This window comes from Myotis brandtii, unplaced genomic scaffold (assembly GCF_000412655.1).
Source record: "Myotis brandtii unplaced genomic scaffold, ASM41265v1 scaffold1299, whole genome shotgun sequence".
NCBI classification, from domain to species: Eukaryota; Metazoa; Chordata; class Mammalia; order Chiroptera; family Vespertilionidae; genus Myotis; species Myotis brandtii.
Genome location: NW_005354591.1, coordinates 707,661 through 712,271, shown reverse-complemented (window position 1 = coordinate 712,271; position 4,611 = coordinate 707,661).

Below are 4,611 nucleotides of genomic sequence, written 5' to 3'. Positions count from 1 at the left end.
CAGCTTAATTCATTTACTTTTAAGCTGTATGTGTCTTTATATTTAAAGTGGGTTTTGTTTTTGATTCACCCTCATAATTTGTCTTTTAATTGGTGCATTTATGCCACTGACTTTCAGAGTACTTACTGATAGAGTTACTGCCATATCTGGTGGCTTCTGGGGCTTGCGGGGCCCGCCAGTGGCCCGGGACCGGATCTGGTCCCAGGCGGCAGGCAGGTGGCTTCTGGGGTCACCCACGGGGGGGCCTGGATGGCAGCTCGCACTGCTGGCTCGCGTTGTCCCACCCTGCCTGCGGTATGCAAATTAGCCACTATCTTTGTTGGCGGTTAATTTGCATATCTCGCTGATTAGCCAATGAGAGGTGTAGGGAAGGTATGGTCAATTACCATGTTTGTCTATTATTAGATAGGATAAAGTAGAATGATACCATTGTGTGGTTTTCTTTGACCCTTATCTTCTATGGTGTAGACCAGCCGTGGGCAAACTACGGCCCGCGGGCTGGATCCGGCCCATTTGAAATGAATAAAACTAAAAAAAAAAAAAGACCGTACCCTTTTATGTAGTGATGTTTACTTTGAATTTATATTAGTTCACACAAACACTCCATCCATGCTTTTGTTCCGGCCCTCCGGTCCAGTTTAAGAACCCATTGTGGCCCTCGAGTCAAAAAGTTTGCCCACCCCTGGTGTAGACCAAAGGTTTCATAGCATTGTCTCTGCCTCTAGTCAGTGGAAATACCTTGTATGTAAATATGGATTGCACTTATAGGTAGTCTCCTTACTGAGGGGTTCCCAGCATTCTGGTGTACCTCTACAGCATTAATTTTACTATTAGGTTGACCTGTAACTTATAATCTTACCACTCAGAGATAACTAGTGTGAGCATTTTGGCATCTTTTCCTCCAACAAAATAACTCAAACTACTGTTTCATATTTGTTTGTTCATTTAACATTTCTCTTTAACAAGTGAGATCATTTCAGACGAAGGTAACTATATACGGTAAATCTGATTCTTTCGTACAAATTATTTCTATTGTTGTAAAAGTCAAAGGGAAGTTTAGGGTTTCCAAGAAGAAATGAACAATTTCAACAGTGTTAATGTAAATTAGGATGGTCTTTTGATTTTGCTTTTTATAAATGGTTGCAGGATTTTATTTTATTTTTTGAAATTTGTAGTTGATGCAAAAAAAAAAATAGATAAATTGACTTGGAGAGAATATAACTTCAATGCACCTTCCTTTTCCAATAATTGGTTCACTAGGAAAAACCATTCTGTCATTCTAGATTTATTTACTGAATTTCTACTCAAGACTCTAACTCAACTAGAGATGAGCTAAGGGTAAATCCATTTCATGGAACTTTAGTGAATATCAGAACTGTTAATTCTCACACTTTAGGGATAATAGAGCTCAGAGTACGAGCTTTGCAGCCAGGCTGCCTGGATTAAAATCTCACCTCTGCCATTGCTAACTGTGTGGCCTGATGCAGGTTACTCATCTCTCTGTGCTTTAGTTTTCATATCTGTAAAATGGGGTTGCAGATAATAGTGCCTACCCCATAGGGTCATTGTAAGGGTTAAATGAGTCATACCTGTAAAGTACTTTGGATAGTAACTACAATGTGCTCACCAACGTGTGACGGTTGTTAATAGTATTTTTTCTTGCTAATGGTTTTCAGAGTTCTTCCTGAATTTAATGCTAGTCATCTTCACGTTTATTTCTTCCCCTTAAAATCAGATTTTCTATGTCCAGGGTTTTCTGATTCTGTTTAATCTTTCCTTTGCTTGCCTTTTCTCAGTGATCTTTATTTTCTGTCCTAGTCCCTCTTTTGCTTTGCTCTTTCTCTATCTAACAGCATTAGCGGAGACTTCACATCAGAGGACTCCTCGTGACAGAACATTTACTCATCTTTGTTTTCCTGTCCCAATATTCCCAGAAGGCAGGCCACATGCCTGACTTCACCTGTGACTAACGGGAAAACCCCGTGTTTAGGACTTTTGACGTGTTCTGTTTAATCGTTATCCACTTCCTGTTCCTGGAAGAAAAAGAAACTGCGGGGCTGGTGACAGTGTGTGACAGCTGCTCCCTCACCTCCAGGCTTAGGTTCTTATTCTGTCCCGACATTTACCACTGCCTCCTCCAGTCTGGCGCACGTGGCTCACCGTCCTTTCCTGCCTGTTGGGTGGGCATCAGCTGAGCGGTAAGCTTGGTGAGGATAGCCGTGTTTACAGTTATTAGCACTGATAGCAATCATCATGGCAACGGTAGCTAACTTTTATTGAGCACTGACCAGGCTAGGCACTCAGGCAAACCCAAGTTCATCTCTCTTAAGACTCAGAAACAATTCCGTTCTTATCTTCATTTTAGAGATGAGGACACGGAGGCGCAGGGTAGTTAATTGACTTGCCTGGGGTCTCACAGCTAGCAACCTAGTTGAATGAACATAGTGCAGCCAAGAGAAAGCTGGCTTCCGCTCTGGCCTCCTTTCTTTCTGGGGCACAGCTTTCGCTCAGAGCTTGAGCCCTGATGGTAACAGACCTGGGTTCAAATGCTGGCCGTTCCCCAGATGAGCCACCTTGGCTGATTCAATACTCTGCTCTTTAATGTCTCCAGTAAAAAGTGCCAGGCACATAAATAAGCATTCAGCGCAAATTCGCTGCCATTAGCAGTTGGTGGTAGAGTAATTGAATGTCCCAGAGGCCTTGGGTGTAGGCAGGGCAAGCCCTTTCTGGCCAGTGCTGGGCCATCTTCCTCTTTGAAGGCCTTGCTGAGCTCCAACCAGCTCAGCCAACACCCTGTTGTTATCCCACGTGGTTGGCTTGTGTTTCCTTCTGCCTTGTGGAAATTACCTGGCTCGACTCTGGCTCTGTAGGGGCAGGTTGTACCCAGAAACCAAGGACCTAGCTCCCCGAGGCTGGGTCCTCTGCACTAGCTGTCTCTGTGATGTTCCAGGGGACTCACTAAGGGAACCCCCTAAACCTGGTCTTGCTGTTTCTGCCTGAAACAGGCCATCTGGGCCTGTCCTCTTCCCATTTGGTGGTTTACTCTGGCACTTGCCGCTTAGCTTCCTCCCATAGTTTAAATAATTTCTAACCTACTCCCTGCTTGGCCTCGCTCGAGGAATGTGCACAAGAGATCAGTTAGGGGTCACGACCCCATGGAAAGAGGGCAGAGCCTTTGGTGAGGGTGTGTCAGCTTGGCTCCTTGAGGACTCCTCAGTTTGGAATGTGATGGTCTTCCCCAAAAATCCAGCAGAGGGCCAATCCCCAAAGCTGGTCTTAGGCATGTGCTGCTAGTTGTGGTCTTCCTATGAATCTTTGCTAACTGGAACCTTCTGTTGATTTCGATGAGCACAGGGCTTCCTGGTATAGTTAGATCTTTTGGAAAGGGCTTTACCCAACAAGGGTGTAAAACTATGGGATGTATCAGTTCTGCTTTCAAAAGAATTTGTGTTTTTAAAAACTATTGGCATTTGGGGGTATAAGTACATTGGACATTCTGTCCCACCAAATAGTACCTTAAAACTGCTTACTAAGTTACAGTGAGAGTGGACACCTGATCAATTACTGGGAGCCCTTCAGAAGGTTGGGATCTGCTTCCATAGGGTCCATAGTAGATGTTTAAGGTGCTTCCACTGTGTTCCAGGAACTGTGATAGGGATTAGAGGTACAAAGACACCTCTACTTGGGGAAGCTGGCGAGTTTGACATAAATGAGGTTCTCCCTGCGAAATCAGTGTCGCTTTTGGTTGCTCACAGGATGCCGGAGTGATGTGTGTTGTAGTGAGATGGGTGGGGAAGATGTCAGCGGCTCTGAGTTTTGGTTCTGCCTGGCTTGTTTCTCTATTCAGTGATGTCGTGTTGGGCCACTGATTTATTTGCAAAATGATATCTCACCCACCCTCTTGACTACTTCCTTGGACTAGAAGTTTCAGACAAAACAATGAATGTCAAAGTATCAAGTGGCATTTGGGTGGGAACTTTATATCTTTTACTAGAGGCCCGGTGCACAGATTCGTGCACAGGTGGGGTCCCTCGATCTGGCCTGTGGGTATTGGGTCGAAACTGGCTCTCTGACATCCCCCAAGGGGTCCTGGATTGTGAGAGGGTGCAGGCCAGGCTGAAGGACCCCACTGGTGCACGATAGGGACTGGGGAGGGACTGTAGGGGGGCTCCAGGACATGTCTGGCCCATCTTGCCCAGTCGTGATCTGTCAGACCCCAGCAGCAAGCTAACCTACTGGTTGGAGCGTCTGCCCCCTGGTGGTCAGTGTGCATCATAGTGACTGGTCAAATGGTTGAACAGTTGGAGGGACAATTAGCATATTAGGCTTTTATACATATATAGACTAGAGGCCCGGTGCACAAAAATTTGTGCACTCGGGGAGGAGGAAGGGGTCCCTCAGCCCGGCCTGTGCCCTCTTGCAGTCTGGGACCCCTTGGGAGATAGCGACCTGCTGACTTAGGCCTGCTCCCGGGTGGCAGAGGGCAGGCCCAATCCCTAGGTGCAGCCCCTGGTTGGGCTCAGAGCAGGGCCGATTGGGGAGTTGGGGCACCGCCCCCTGTCACACACACAGCAGGGCCGATCAGGGGGTTGGTGTGCTGCACCCTGTCAA